The sequence below is a fragment of the Cornus florida genome, unplaced genomic scaffold, assembly GCF_030987335.1.
Source record: "Cornus florida cultivar Cherokee Brave unplaced genomic scaffold, ASM3098733v1 CherokeeBrave_3.0.0_Hap2_Chr10, whole genome shotgun sequence".
In the NCBI taxonomy this organism is placed as follows: domain Eukaryota; kingdom Viridiplantae; phylum Streptophyta; class Magnoliopsida; order Cornales; family Cornaceae; genus Cornus; species Cornus florida.
The window spans coordinates 96,349,890-96,367,159 of NW_026775580.1; the positions used below are offsets into that span (position 1 = coordinate 96,349,890).

Below are 17,270 nucleotides of genomic sequence, written 5' to 3' on the forward strand. Positions count from 1 at the left end.
ATTCTTGGGTTGCTTCAAATTTAAAACTGCTTAACCTTTAATGGGTCCACTGACATTCCACCTTCTGAAATAACATGCTTCAAAAATTTCACCTCCTGTAACCAAAATTCACACTTCTTGTATTTGGCATACAATCGGTGTTCTCGCAAAATCTGTAAAACAGTACTCAAATGGACCTCATGCTCCTCCCAAGTCCGTGAGTACACAAGAATGTCATCCACGAAAACTACCACAAACTGGTCCAAGTAATCGTGAAAGACGCGGTTCATTAAGTCCATAAATGCCACTGGCGCATTAGTCAAGCCAAAAGGCATAACAAGGAACTCATAGTGTCCATACCGTGTACGGAATGCTGTCTTTGGGATATCCTCATCCCTTACCCGCAACTGATAATAGCCAGACCTCAAGTCAATCTTCGAGAAACAATTGGCTCCCCTCAACTGATCAAACAAATCATCTATCCTTGGCAAAGGATACTTGTTCTTGATGGTGACATGATTCAACTTCCGGTAGTCAATACACAACCTCAAAGAACCATATTTCTTCTTAGCGAACAAGACCGGTGCGCCCCACAGTGACACACTCGGTCGGATGAAACCTTTCATCCTTAAATCATCAAGCTGTTTCTTCAACTCTTCCAACTCAACTGGTGCCATACGATTCGGTGCCATAGAAATCGGCGCTGTATCTGGCATCAAGTCAATATTAAACTCCACTTCTCAGTGTAGAGGCAATTCTATCAAATCTTCTGGAAACACATCGAGAAAATTAAGAACTACTTTCGGATAGTCTTGTCCTACCACATCATCTTTTTTGGCTAAAAGGCTAGCCAAGAAGCAATCACCACGACTCCGTCCACGAATTCCATACAACGATGAAGGCTGGGAATCACTCCGATCTCCAACGAAAAAGAAACAGTCTCCCTCGGGAGTGCAAACTGTAACCCTTCCTTTGTAACAATTGATCGTGGCATGAAAGAAAGCTAACCAATCCATCTCGGTCGACGTATGGGAAGCCATACGTCGACTGGTTTGGAACGTATGCCATAATGACCCATTCTGCCAAGATACTGGTCGACGCATGGGAGGCCACACGTCGACCGGTTCTGGGAAATTTGCACTTCCACTTCCCACTGTCCAGTGATAAATCAATTACACCAACATTTGGTAATTAACCACCCCCGCTACTACATTCACGTACAAAATTAAATACATTTCAACACTAAATTGTAATAATAACAACCACGTTGTTAACGTAATTTGCCACACGTTACTTAAAATACACAAACTGATTTTGAGTGAGTAAAACTTAATTACATTCTCTCAAATAACCATATACACAATGAACCTCAATACAATACACATTGCAAAAATAATACACCTTGAGTTAGTACTTTACAAAATTAGGTTATTTTACAAAAGATAGGAAAAGAGGCATTTCTCTACTCCAAGCTAAGGCTAAATTGGATTATCGTCAGCTACTTCTTTTCCATGACCTGAAAAATGTAGAATGTGATGGGGTGAGCCATATGCTCAGTAGGTGACACTTACGACACGTCTCTTGTGTCCCCGTGAATCCAACCAAAGAATAGGATAATAGGAATGGGGATCATACATTGTCGGAATAACACAACATAATAACAAGTCTCATTATAAATAATAGAACGTTATGGGATGCAATGCATGCCGATGTCGCTCCCCATTTTCAAAACCATCACTTTTAAAACGTTAATGTAACCCCCTTTGGTGACTCCGCAGCGCCGAGGGAAGGATTGGCTACTGTCCCTAGACCATTGGTGACTCCGCAGCGTCATCGTGGGGCCCAGATAGCTAAACCACGCTAAGGCAATCTCCCTAGTTCCCTCTAGGTTACATTAACCTACCGGCTCGTTGGTGACTCCACAGCGACCGGGTTTTATCAAAACACTTTTATCAATACATTCTATCCTAAAACTTCCCTTTTTCATTTCAAAATCAATTCTTCCCATTTCTTGCCCAATGTAAATGCATAAATGCATTTATGTCATGCCAATATTCATCATTTCACAATTAGCTCAATTAGCAAGACACAATTCATAAAATTTCTAAGGAAGCTACAACATGCTTTCATACAATAGCATCTAGCATGATAGGCATATAAAGAATCATCATATAGGCATACTCTTCACATAGACCATTTATCACACATAATTACACAAAATTTACAAGTATACATCACAACTAATTAATTGGCTAGAGACTATACACATTGAGCATGCTAAACAATCATTTAAGAGAGATTAACTCACAAAAGCACAAGAACTCATGGATTAAGAGCCCCTACCTAAGATCAAACCCCCTTTTTTTTTTTTCACCATTACCAATCTCTAAGAGAAAGACTCATAGTGGAACAACGCATTCAGATCAAACCGGACTCAGAAGATTGTGCTATTCACCTCACCCTTGCTCACAATGCTGATACTTACCTAAGTCATAGGTGATAACTCACAGAATTAATACAACACAGAAGTGCGCATACTGAACAATTACATATTGAAACCATAACACCTATTCATGGATCACTTAAGTCAGCGTTACACACATATATCATATAAGCATGCGATCACATAAGCAAATTTACACGTAGACAGTTAAACAGGTAAGCAAGTAAACAAGTAAGCATGCTGCTTAAACATTTAAACACTTTAACATGTAACACATAGATAAGTAAACAATTTAGCATGCTTCTCCAAATATCAAAACACGTAACAAATAATCTTATAATTAATGCAAACAACTTCTCACATAATCCTACATAGGCCTCTACCCGTCGTCCTAAGGTTTTCGAACCATCGCTCTGATACCATTCTGTAACGACCCAGCTCCTCATGGATCCGGATCATTAAACAGGTCCAACCCAAAAACATCTAAGGGTAATAAGGTCATTTCACATTAAGTTTAAATATCAAAACCCAAAAAGGACAAGATGGTAATTTGCCACAATTCACTAAATTAAGACTCAAAGGGTATAATAGTCCTTTACTTGTACCACATAATAAATAAAATAAGGTTCGGGGCAATATAGTCTTTTGGGTGGTTGAAATATAATTATTTCATTTTGGTGGGTCATAAAATAATTACGTGTAACATCACTTGGGTGCTAAAGTGAAATTTTAAGAACTTAAAATTGTAATTACACATGTGACGTAAACCGACGTATATGCATCAAATTTTGACTAGTTTGGGTATGAACAGTGGTAATAACCACTGCCAAGATACCAGTCGACGTGTGGAAGCCACACGTCGACTGGTTTGGGACGTGATACCGGTCGGCGTATGGGAAGCCATGCGTCGACTGGTTTGGAACGTATACCATAATGACCCATTCTGCCAAGATACTGGTCGACGTATGGGAGGCCACACGTGGACCGGTTCTAGGAAATTTGCACTTCCACTTCCCACTGTCCAATGATAACTCAATTACACCAACATTTGGTAATTATCCACCCCAGCCACTATATTCACGTACAAAATTAAATACATTTCAACACTAAATTGTAATAATAACAACCACGTTGTTAACGTAATTTGCCACACGTTACTTAAAATACACAAACTGATTTTAAGTGAGTAAAACTTAATTACATTCTCTCAAATAACCATATACACAATGAACCTCAATACAACACACATTGCAAAAATAATACACCTTGAGTTAGTACTTTCCAAAATTAGGTTCTTTTACAAAAGATAGGAAAAGAGGCATTTCTCTACCCCAAGCTAAGGCTAAATTGGATTATCGTCAGCTACTTATTTTCTATGAGCTGAAAAATGTAGAATGTGATGGGGTGAGCAATATGCTTAGTAGGTGACACTTAAGACACGTCTCTTGTGTCCCCGTGAATCCAACCAAAGAATAGGACAATAGGAATGGGGATCATACATTGTCGGAATAACACAACATAACAACAAGTCTCATTATAAACAATAGAACGCTATGGGATGCAATGCATGCCGATATCACTCCCCATTTTCAAAACCATCACTTTCAAACCGTTAATATAACCCCCTTTGGTGACTCCGCAGCGCCGAGGGAAGGATTGGCTACTGTCTCTAGACCATTGGTGACTCCATAGCGTCATCATGGGGCCTAGATAGCTCAACCACGCTAGGACAATCTCCCTAGTTCCCTCTAGGTTACATTAACCTACCGGCTCGTTGGTGACTCCGCAGCTACCGGGTTTTATCAAAACACTTTCATCAATACATTCTATCCCAAAACTCCCCTTTTTCATTTCAAAATCAATTCTTCCCATTTCTTGCCCAATGTAAATGCATAAATGCATTTATGTCATGCCAATATTCATCATTTCACAATTAGCTCAAATTTAATTAGCAAGACACAATTCATAAAATTTTTAAGGAAGCTACAACATACTTTCATACAATATCATCTAGCATGATAGGCATATAAAGAATCATCATATAGGCATGTTATTCACTTAGACCATTTATCACACATAATTACACAAAATTTACAAGTATACATCACAACTAATCAATTGGCTAGAGACTATACACATTGAGCATGCTAAACAATCATTTAAGATAGATTAACTCATAAAAGCACAAAAACTCATGGATTAAGAGCCCCTACCTCTTAATTGCGCAAAGTCCTCAAAATGGCCTAGATTTTTGAAGTTGCTAGGGAGATCCAAATCTGAAATTGTTGGTATCAATGCGTAGAGCTCATCTTGTTCTCTGTTTTACCTCAAACGGAACTTAAAACTTCCATGAATTGAGTGAGTAATCAAGATCCAAAGCTTGCTTCTCAATTTGAAAGAAAAAGGAAGAGGAAATGAGAGAGAGACAAAAGCCACGGGGAGAGAGAAAAATGGGTGAGAATTGTGGTCTTTAGACCACTTAGAGGTGTGAGTGGTGGGCCCCACAATTTTATTTTCTTTTCCCTTTTTCTTTATTCTTTCATTTTACACCTCATACACATAAATGCACCACATACAAATACCACTTAACCCACATAAATTAAAATGCACAAATGCAATTGGGCTCTACTACAATCCCCGCACGCAAGACATGAAAAGATGAAAATGCCCTTGCGGCGACAGAATCTCCGAAAAAATAAAAAATGCCAAAAATTGGAAACGTTACAAGCCGCAATCTTAGTCCTTCTAGATTTTGAGAAGCTATTTCAGGTAGATTGTGATATCTCAATAGTGGGAATCGGAGCAATTCTATCACAAGAAGGATGGCCAGTAGCGTTTTACAGTGAGAAGTTGAATGAAGCACGCAAGAAATGAACCACCTATGAGTTGGGATTCTATGCGGTGGTGCAAGCTTTGCATACATGGGAGTATTGTCTTATCTAGTGAGAGTTTGTGCTGTTTATAGATCACCAAGCACTGAAATCCATTAACAATCAAAACAGTGTCAATCAGATGCACGCGTGATGGGCGGCTTATATCCAGCGATTCACCTTCTCGCTAAAACACAAGTCCGGCCAACAGAACAAATTTGCAGATGCACTAAGTCAGAGAGCAGCTTTCTTAGTAACTATAAAGGCTAAAATCACAAGGTTCGAATGCCTGAAAGAGTTATATGAGGCTGACGAAGATTTTGGACAAGCCTGGGCGGCATGTAAAACGAGCCAATCCTTTAAAGGGTTGCACATGCAGGAAGGATTTCTCTTTAAGGGAAATCAGTTGTGTATTCCATGGAGATCTTTGCGGGAGCAAGTGGTTCGTGAATTGCATGGAGGAGGATTAGGAAGACATTTGGGGCGTGATAAGATGCGAGAACTGGTAGAAAAACGGTATTATTAGCCACAACTCAAGCGTGACGTGGAGAACCATGTGTGGTATTATCTGCCAAACTAATGAAGGCCAATCTCAGAATACTCGTCTTTACACACCGCTGCCTATTCCAGATGCTCCATGGGAGGATTTATCCATGGATTTTGTTCTAGGGTTGCCGAGGACGCAGCGAGGAGCAGACTCTGTTTTTGCAGTGGTCGATCTATTTTCCAAGATGTCCCATTTTATGGCATGCAAGAAGAAGAATGATGTAGTCCAAATGGCTAATCTGTTCTTTAAGGAGGTGGTTCGTTTACATGGGGTGTTGTGCCATTACCTCAGATCGTGACACCAAGTTTTTATCTCACTTTTGGCGGACTTTATGCAAGAGATTCGATACCTCTCTTAATTTCAGTAGCACCAGTCACCCCAAGACTGATGGCCAAACAGAGGTGGTGAATAGGACCCTTGGAAATCTAATTCGCTGTATTTCAGGAGAGAAACCAAAACAGTGGGATCTTGCTCTTGCCCAGGTAGAATTTGCTTACAATTGCATGGTTAATAGGTCTACTGGAAAATCCCCATTTGAGGTTGTGTATTGTTGTCCTCCAAAAGTTGCTTTGGATTTAGTATCCTTATCGAAGTTGTTGGGGAAGAGTGTTGCTGCAGAAAAAATGGCTGAGCACATTAAGACCATTCAGGAGAGTGTCAAGAAACATCTAGAGGAAACTTACGCCAAATACAAGGTTGCAGCTAACAAGAGACGAAGGAAAAGAGTATTTGAAGAAGGGGACCTGGTTATGGTGTATCTAAGAAAAGAGGGGTTTCTAGGGGGAACATACAACAAGTTGCAGGTCAAGAAATATGGTCCATACCAGATTCTAAACAAATTCAACGACAATGCCTATGTGATTGATTTACCTACTAACATGACCATTTCTTCTACCTTCAATGTGGCTGACATATATGAATATTATCCGCCAAATTCAAGTAACTCGGGGACGAGTTCTTTTTACGCAGGGAACACTGATGTAGAACAGCTCGCTCACGATTATCTGAGCATACAGGATCATCGCAAATCAAGGAGGTTGAAAAGGTAAGAAGAGTAGAAGGAAATAAATAAATAAGGAAAAGTCAAAAGAATCATCGCAAATCAGGGAGGCTGAAAGGGTAAGGAGAATAAAAGGAAATAAATAAATAAATAAAAGTCAAAAGGAGATTTGGCGTAGTTGCCAGCAATAGAAGATATTATTCTCCATTGCAAGGTTTAAGGAGGATTCTACTCCATCAAATCTTAGATCTCCCCTTTAATATTATTTCACGCATACTTTCTTTTTTTATTTTATTTTTGACTTGCCTATATAAAGGCAAGAGATGTAAGTCTACAAATATCATCATTATCAATATAATTTCAATTTCTCTCTTGTGAGTGTGTTCTTTGTGAGTTCAAGGGTTTAACCCTGTTCTTTATCGTTTCCACGACGTTAGTATAGAATAATTCAAAATAAAAAATTAAGCACACATGATATGCTTGAACTATTTGACAAAGTTTTACAAAGCATTATGGGCCTCGAAGTTTGCTTAGGTTACAAAAAATGACAATGAACTTTATCAAAACATGCCTCTGGTTAGGTTGAGCTAGGGTCCAACGACTCCAACCTGCTGGAGTTGCACACATAGTGACATCAACCATAACAAACTACTCTTCTAATATTTCTGCTATCTTTAAAATTTGAACAAATGCACTTACTACATGTAACCAGTCGGTTCTTCGCTGAGAAGATTATAGTTGGAGGGATAAGTGACGAATACACCAAACTATTGATCCGTCACTTGTATGGCAGGATTGCTGCCAAATACGACGGGATCAAATGTTGACACATATCTTCTCTTACAAAAGCAAAATTCATGATATTTTGTTTCCCTTTTTTTTGGGGGGGGGGAGGGGTGGCGTCTGTATATTTGATGAATATGTGGATTATCTGATAATAAATATGCAGACATATTTATATAATATGTATTTGCATATCTGAATCCAATCCTATAATATTGTTGGACATTTATCCAACCGTTCACCTTCAGCACATATCTGAATTCTAATAATGATATGTGGCTATATGCCTAGTCAAGGAAGCACACAGCAATGGCTTATGAATTCCCGCATCTACTTTGAACACTACTTAAATCCACTTCCCTGACAAACCTACAATCATAGGTACAGGACTTTTGGTTCAACTATTGTGAGCCACGAGCAGTAAGGGATCCATAATCTGGTGGCCCCTGCCAAAATGATGTCCGAGACCACAAGGTCACAAACATCAGATTATGACGATCTGATTCATATACACTTTTCCTTTTGGGCTGTAAAATGTGATGGAGGTCAGATTAATGAAGACTTCATTCTACCTATCAAACTTTAGCACCAATCCTCTACACAAATCTTCTGAATGGAAAACAAAATTTCAAGCCAATTCGCCACCAATGCAGTTCTGACTGTTTTTAAGGACAACAAGTTCAAGTGATTAAATTTAACAGAAAAAGAGATTACCTCCCACTCTGAAGGAGTAAGAGGAATAGTTGGATCAAGCATTGTAGTCAAAACACCAACGAATGGTACTTCGGCTATGGCAGCCTTGAATAAATCCGGTCGCATGTTAATAACAGCACCCATTAGCAATCCCCCCGCACTTCCTCCATTGATGCAAAGTTTTTCCTTAGAGCAGTATTTTTTCTCTATCAGATACTCTGCGCAAGCAATAAAATCTGTGAAAGTATTTTTCTTTTTCAAAAGTTTCCCATTTTCATACCACTGCCCCCCATTTCACCACCCCCACGAATGTGGGCAATTGCATAAATAAAGCCCCGGTCTAACAATGACAGCATTGACAAGCTGAAAGTGGGATCTGTGCAACTCTGTTGAAGAAAACAACATTAAAAGCAATATTAAAAGCATTCACCAAGTAATTTAAACAAGAATCCTGAAATACAAGCAAGACAAGAAGAAACGTTTGGGAAAACTAACCATTCAGAAATATATAACAAACTGAGCATGAAAAATATCTATGTTCTATCTTGAGAGGGAGTGTTGGGATTTAATATAATTGACAAAATAGTGGGGGCATTATTGTAATTATCAAAACTTTCATTCTTAATAATTTGAGAGAATAGGCAGAGGTAGAGCACAGTGTTCTTTGTTCTTTCTTTCGTTCTCCTTATTTCTCCTCTTCCATTTCTTCTTCTTCTTTTGCTTTTCTTCATCTGCAGCAATATTCTATAATTTGCTGGGAAAGCACCTTCTTATCCTTAATACTAATCTCCAGTCAAGTGTTTAAGCTGATGGTACTCTTACATTCCAGTAATTACATTGGAGTCTCTAGGGCAATTGTCATTTAGTGTTCACTTGATCATATGAGAATATAAGAGTGTCAAACACTTGCCCCAAAATTGAAAACTAATTGAAAAAACCGTAAATCAAGAGATCCAGGGCAATATCTACTAACAATCTATATCAAGTATCAAACAACACTTTAATACTGTTATAACTTCTTCTTTTATATATATATATAAATAATAAATAAAAAAAAAGCCTTGAAAAATCGAAATCTTACTGCCAAGATAAAAGGTTGGAGTGGTTTTAGTCAACGATTTAGGCTGAATTTTAGTGTTTTTTAAAATACGATTCACAAATCTAAGGTTTTAATTGAGTTTAGAGTTGATAGAGGGCTGTTATACACATAAAAGTTAAAAAAATGAGGACGAAATACTTCTGCTAGTTTAATAAGTCCACTGCGTACAATCACCCCAAGTCCCTACTGAGTCAAGAGTGTTTCTGCCTGTACATGTAGTAGTTTGATTCATAAATCACGTATCATCTTGTATGAACCATAACCATTAAAGTAGTAATGGATCAGACCCATCAAGCTTCACAAGATGTTTCTGATAAACAATTGATATAGGAATCTGAGTACCATCTGGAGCAGAGGCCCATTGCCTTTCAGTTGCATAATTTGAGGCATCAAACCCTGCCAACACCTGAGCCAAATATTAGAAAATTAAATAAATCCATATTCAATCATACATACCATAAAGAAAAGTAACGACAACAATATAGTTTAATAACCAGAGAAATAATTGTCACCAAATTGATAGGTATCAGTCTCAAATTTCATGCGCTATCTACTATCTGTAGAAGGAAAAATCTAGGGCATGGTGGCATAGCCATGCAGATACTTAGAAGACAAAAAAACAAAACAAAACAAAAAAGTGAAATTGATCTTCCAAAATTTATTGGACGTCTAACTGTAATTCAAAAATATTTCATTTGAAATCAAAAGTTTATATAAAACATAACTAACATTTCCCAAAAACTCCCCTTATCTGTTAGAAATAAAAAGTCAAGGATATGAGTCGTGTGTTGATTATATGCGTCGTGTTGGCAAATTTATTCTCAACAAAATATTTATTTACATTGGAAAGAAGAATGAAAGGTACATGAGTCATGTGTTGTCAAAATCCTACTTAAAACTGGTGTTGTAATGTGTCAAATGTGTTGTCATACAAGGATACTCATGCAAACATGGCAGACACAAAGTGCAAAGAATGTGGCGGAAAATTTAAGTTCTCAATCACGCATCTAGGTCAAAGGTAAATTGACCATAGAAGATCTATTTTTACTTAGTTTGATCTTGGTTGGGCTCATAAACATGTTTCAACAATGTTTTTGAAAAATAACCTTTCAAACCCTAAGTTTGATACATGGTTCAAAACTGATTTTAGAACTGGAAGCAGTGAGCGTCATTCATATGGTTGATCGATCGAGGTGCTTCCGGAATACATCAATCGATCAAGACGTTCCACGAAAAATTTCTTTCATAAACAGAATGCATTGATCAAAGTGTTTCTAGTAGAGTTGGATTGAAGGTTTGATCAATCGAACCTGTCAGATATGCAAAATACAATTTTGCAAGGATTTAACTACCTAAAACTTATGGACTTCTATATTGGCTATAAATATAGGGTTATGGTCAGTCTAGGTTAAGGTTGAGCATCTCTAATCATATAGACAAGAGAAAGTTCTTGAGAGGGAAAACTTTATGTTTTACTCAATTTAGGGTTCCTTAGAAGTATCATCATGTGATTAAGTATTCAGAAAGGAGAAGATTCGTTGATTTTATCCTATTCAGCCGAAAAGGCAAGCAATTACTGGAGAAGCGGATTCATAAGAAGTGGAGAGACTTTCAGGGGAAAACATTGGTGTCATGTTTATGAGCCCAACCAAGATCAAACTAAGTCAAGAGGTAACTAGGGTTCGAGGGTGAGTGAATTTTTAACCTAGTTTAAATCTATTTCTCATATAGTGGATTGTGTATGTCTGGACTAGATCCCGTGGTTTTCTCTTTTGGGGTTTCTACATAAAAGGTCATGTGGTGGAAGGAGGCGGGGGCGGCGGTGGAAGGCGACGGCAATGGCTGTGGAAGATGGCAGTAAGTGGTGGTGGGGAAGGCGGTGCTGGTGGTGGTAGTGAAAGGCGGTGGTGGTGGTGGTGGTGGTGGTGAAAGGATGTGAAGGTGGCGGTGGTGGAAGGCAGCGGAGGTGGTGGTGGTGAAAGGCGGCAGTGGTCTTGGAAGGTGGTGGAAGGCGGTGGCGGTGGCGGTGGAAGGCGGTGGCGGTGGTTTTGGACTTGGAACATGAGGATTTGGGGGGAACATGATTTTTTCACTATTATTTTACTTGGAAATGGAATTGGTCATTCCATTGATTGACATGTGGAATGGATTTTCATTCTTTTCCATTCCAAGGAATGACCTGGAATGGTCCCACTTTAATTTTCCTACCAAACAAAAGAATGGCTGGAATGGGCATTCCATTCTTTTTCATTTCTTCATACCAAATGCAATATAAAATCTATCTATCCTTGCTCATTTTCCAAGCATAGGTGAGAGTCCTGTGCGATTCATGTGTACGAGCAATGTCCTGATCTCCATCAGTAGTAACTAACTCTCTTTGACAAATAAAGAAGTTGAAAAGTATCCACAAATACGGGAAAGAGAATGTGCTAGATAATGAGGCCAAATACGACTGAACTACAATGCAGAGATGTAATATCAACTTACTGGTTGAATTTTCTTCAGAACTGAAATCCCTGTGTTCATATCATAATCGTATATTGAGTGGGGAGTCCTCATTGAGCTATAAGCAAACCGTAAAACGCTGGAAGAAAATTGTGATTCATATGGATCAGCTGAATATATGGTATCAATAAAATCAACAGACCGACACCTTGAAGGTTTTCAAGTGGTTCTCCAACAGCTGGAAGGCAATATATAGTTATTCTGGGCAGACCCATTTCACGCTCATTTACGGCAAGATGGTCATTAAAAAGTTGTACGTCCTGAATCTTTATGCTGGACAAAAACTTAAACTAATTAACTCATGACTGAAATGCCCCTCAAAGAAAAACCTTATGTGATGGTGACCAGAAAAGATACCACATTTCTCTACAAATTACTAAGAATGAATACAAATGTGCATTGAGTTTTGCAGAATGGCAACATCACGCAATACTTACAAGTTAGATGAACAGAGAATGGATGTGTAATTCAATCTGTCCTGATAATTCTTTTTCTTATAGAGAATTACTGGACTTAATTACAACAATCACAACAAAGACAAGCAAACAGAACAACTTTCAGACAGTGAGTTATATGGTTGTGCATTAAAACATACAACACGGATTTTGCCTAGTAAGTTACTAGTTTTCTTAAGGTCATTCCTCAGACAATGAGCTATATGGTGCTTAGGCAGATATGCTTTTCTCAAGATCATTCAATTAAAGCAATTGCATTCAAGAACAAACACTACAATTAGAGTTAGGATGAAGTTTGCCTTCAAGTTTAAGAGAACAAGTACAACAAGTGATCATTATACATAACAAAGCTTGCAAAATTACCATCAAATTATCATAACAGGTTCTCTATTTTTGTGTGCGCACAATTTCAGGTAATAAAATTTTCCCAGTTCTCACTTTTAGGTTGTTATCTACAGTGGAGAACCTAAACATATACACCTTTCCAACGTAAAGAAGAATAATTTGGTACTGGTTAGATAGGAATAAGATCTAAAATACACTTTGGACATATAGTAAATTCAATATTATCTGTGTCAATGATGAGTTGGTAAAAAATAATACTTCTTGAGATAAAAGACCAGAAGTCATCAAGTGTGGATTTGTTCCCAACATTCTTCACCAGTAAAAAATGTAAGCTAACTAAATCCAAACAGACTATCTGAGCTAAACATGTCTGAATAACTAATATAGAAACAGGCATAATTGGTGGACGCATGGTTGTCAAACATACCAGCCAAGCAAGACCTAAGTAAAATAGCTCAAATGTCCATTGGCTCATCAAACATATTTATTTCTCCATTCATTATATGACTTCCACTGTTTCGATATTCTTTAACATTTTTAAATTTGCCTCAGATGCACAAGGAATAATTTGAACGAATCCTCAATTAATTAAAGAACTGACCAGTTTAAAAGACGAAAGGTGAGTTACATTCCTCAGCAGTATACAAAACCAATAACGCATAACAGAGGCGGAGATTTCAAAAAACAGCAAAAGAGAAGATAGAAAAGAGGGGAGGAAAAATATAAGAAATGTTGAGGTTTTTAACCAGACTAGTGGCAAGAGGTTGGAGCTCCCTCGAGTCAGGACCACAGGAACAGAGAAAAAAAACTCTTTTAATTTGATCCACTGCTCCCTCCCTCTCTTTATTGGATCCACTGATCCTCCCTCCCTTCCTTGAGTCAGGACCTTAATGAGAAGAGTGAAGAACCTTTTCATTGGATTCAGTGATTCTTCCTTCCCTATCCCTCTATTGATTGGATCCACTTGTCCTCCCTTCCTCCCTCTCTCATGAGATACATAGTGTTGCGGTAGCCTCACAAGAAACAACAGTATTAAACGTAATCTAATTAGAAAAACAAGACAAACAGAGAGGTTAGGTTGAAGACCAAAACACAATAAAAAATAAGCATATCGTAAACACAATAAAAAAACAAGACAACAGTATTTTGATTGTTCTGATCCCAACCTATGTATCCATACCTGTTAAACGTAATCTAATTAGAAAAACAAGACAAACAGAGAGGTTAGGTTGAAGACCAAAACACAATAAAAAATAAGCATATCGTTTCTTTTGCAGATAAGCTGGACAAGCAGTATGGTATGATTCCTTGGTTTCATTACAACAAGTTAGTCAATAGGCTACAAGCTCAGGATGAGAGTGAAAATATTCGCCTCTCTGGTATTGCATGTTACCAATTATATATTATAATATCTTTTTCCCTTTAGGAAAAATGATTAACCAAATAAGAAAGGAAAAAATCAGCAGGATGGGGACAAAACCCAAGAAGAGCAGGAGAATATAAGAGGAGGGGGGAGGCATATGATGAAGAAGCATTTCAATATGAGTTTTACCATTACACCAACCAATGGCCCTTCATCTTCGCAATTTGGAAAGGCAAATATGAACAAGGGTACATAATTCAGATAAATACATAAACGGGACCATCATGAAATGAAGATGAATGTCATAAGAAGAGTATCTGCACTCAGCTCGAGAAGCCAAAAACTAAAAAAATTAGAAGTTTTCTTTATCTTGTGGTTAGAATGTTGAGGCAGGTGTTGTGCAGGTTGTTGTCAGTAAAATGAGCACATAACGGATTGTATTATCATTCAGTTCTCTAATTCACTTTAAGAGAACCAACCAAAGATCTCTGTGTGGGAACATGGCATATTGATACCAAGTGAGCGAAAAACTCTTTTAACTAAAATAGTACAGGTTAAAAGCGGGGAGAAGGATGTTATTGTAAAGAAGAAGAATAGAGAGAGAGAGAGAGAAACTGCATGGATGAGGAGAAGCAAGGACGGATTCTTCAATGGAAAGAAACAGGGAGACAGCTGAGGCAGGCAGTGGAAGATTTATTCTCAACCATGAGTTAAGCTTAAAAATCATACCTTGTCCGGCCGAAGGATCTCATCCATTGTGATGTAAGCTAAGGCCTCATCACCTGCCCACTCAATATATGATGTCACACCAACTAGAGGCTTCCCAACAGGTGTTAAGGTCTCAGCATCAATTATAGAAACAGTATAAATCTCATTTCCCTTGGTGTCTTCCGCATATGCTACTAGTTTATTATTAGGACTAACCTGGAGAGAAATAAAATGACAGAGGCATGGAGAGTAAAACAAAGAGCAAGGGGAGAGTGAAACAAAGTAATAAGGAATAAACTATTGAAAAGGACAAAGAAATCATATAAAAGCACATGATTTCTTCATGTGCTTATCACAGTGAAGCACATAGGAAAACTTGCTATTACTTTATATGCGCCAACTTGATAAAAGGCATGCTCTTGGGCCTTAATATTCTCATCAAGAATAACATGCTCGGGAGGAGCATCAGGTCCAGTAGGCATAACGTCATAAACAGAAGGTGGAGCACCATCATTAGAAACAAGGCGTCGACAATGCTGAGCATATTCCTTCCCCTCCAAGGTCCTATTATAGTAATAGTAAGCACCCCTGCATGTGGGTGCAGAGATGTCGTCCTCCTTGATTCGTTCTCTAATCTCAGCATAAATCTGATCTTCAAAGTGTTTGGTCCCTGAAAAAGTAATAGAACAGTTATAAACCTAACCTTCTCAAATATGAGAATATTTGAGAATAGGTTGATATATTCAATATTACAATGCATGACGGCTATAGGTGCTTTAATGTGGGATTTTGGAGAGTCTCCAAACCATGATTCATTTCCATCACTTCTATTATAAACAAATAAACTTAACGGGGTCGGCATACATCAATTGGGCCATAATTTTCAATGTCTTTGATTAGTGTCAAGAAAAATTTGTAGTTAGTTATAGGCAAGAAATAGTTAAATTTCATTTTCAAGTTGTTGAAGCTTGGCAACGTGTACACATTTCATAGTGGACTTATAAAGTCAGGTGTGCTAGAAATGTTCAGATATAAGTTTTACATAGCTGCCTATAATTCAATGGGCTTTCCAAGTTTCATTGACTACAAAGCTTAAATTTTCTACAGAAGTGATGTACTCGCAACGAGGAAAAAATTAAATGGTGTGTGATGCATCCTCTCTTAGGTAAGAGTTCCCACAAACAGTGAGGGAATTCTCTTTCTGTTCCCTTCCCTCTACAAAGTAATAAGGAACAAATTACTAATTAATATGAATGATAGAAGAAATAATGAAATTATATAATATAAATAATGTTGGGTTTATTTCCTTCTATATGGAGGAAAGTCCAAGAGATTACAGGAAAATTTTTCAAGTAAAAAATTATTTGTGATCTTGTGGTTTGGTGCGATTGATTTTCTTTTTAATTATTTTAGAATTAGAGATACACTTATATTTGCTTGCATATAGAGAGAAAATTATTCCCCTAATTTGTTTATTGTTATCTCCAAGTTATAACAATGGCGTGTCTATATGTGTGTGTATATACCAGACATTACGAAATCGGTGTAGGTGTTCTCGGCTTCGAGGTGAGAGAGGATCTCACGATCGGAGCGAGAATCGTCGCGTAGCCAGTAGTAGTGGTCGACCCTGACGTCTCCGAACATCTCCATTTCATGCTTCACTTTCTTGGCCGTCGGTGGAGCCATCGTCGATGTCATTGCTGTTGATGATAGACGCGGAATGAAAGATGAGGTTCACTTTTTGTATCGGTGAAAGCAGATCAAAATATTGAAGTGGAAGAAGAAATTGTGATTTTGCCGACTTGAAGAGAGCAATGCAAGTACGCCGATACTCACGCTCCGCCGCGCAAGCAAGGAAGCATTTCTCATTCCATATATATATATATATATATTGGAAAGGAATGGAAGTGATATATACATAACCCATTTGGAAACATTTTGGAATTTTTATAAAGAATAGAGCGGCGAATTACAAAAAAAATTCCTCTTAACCATCACTCACTCACAAAAACAAACCCTTTATAAATATGTTTAGCAAGAAACTCCCCGGACATTTTAACTTACATTCATCCTATTTAAATTTTTTGGACGAAATTACTCACTTCGTCAACGGTTCTTTTTTTTTTTTTTTTTTTTTTTTTACTCTCTAACCTCTCAATCTCCACCATCCCACTATCACCACCCCAACCCACCTCTGCCATTACCACCACCTCTGTGTACCACCACTACCCTCCTTTGCCGCATCCTCTTAGGCGGTAGCTCAGTCGCCGTACGACCACAAAATCACCACAATTTTATATCCTAAATTAAAGGGTGACTGAACGAGGAAGAAGAATCTTATCTCATGGATATACATATATGGGAAACCTGCTGCAGAATGTTTGGTATTTTATTCTTGGGTTAACTTCGCTTACACCACCTGAAGTTTGCCCTAAATTCAAGGAGACTCCTTCACATTTGCAAAAATTCAGTCAGATCCC

General features: G+C 37.9%; 1 pseudogene; it reads right to left on the reverse strand.

Moving 5' to 3' along the window:
- LOC132278178 (uncharacterized) overlaps positions 1–16,488 on the reverse strand; it is a 38,156-nt pseudogene extending 21,668 nt beyond the window's left edge.
- Between the last annotated feature and the right edge of the window lie 782 nt (positions 16,489–17,270).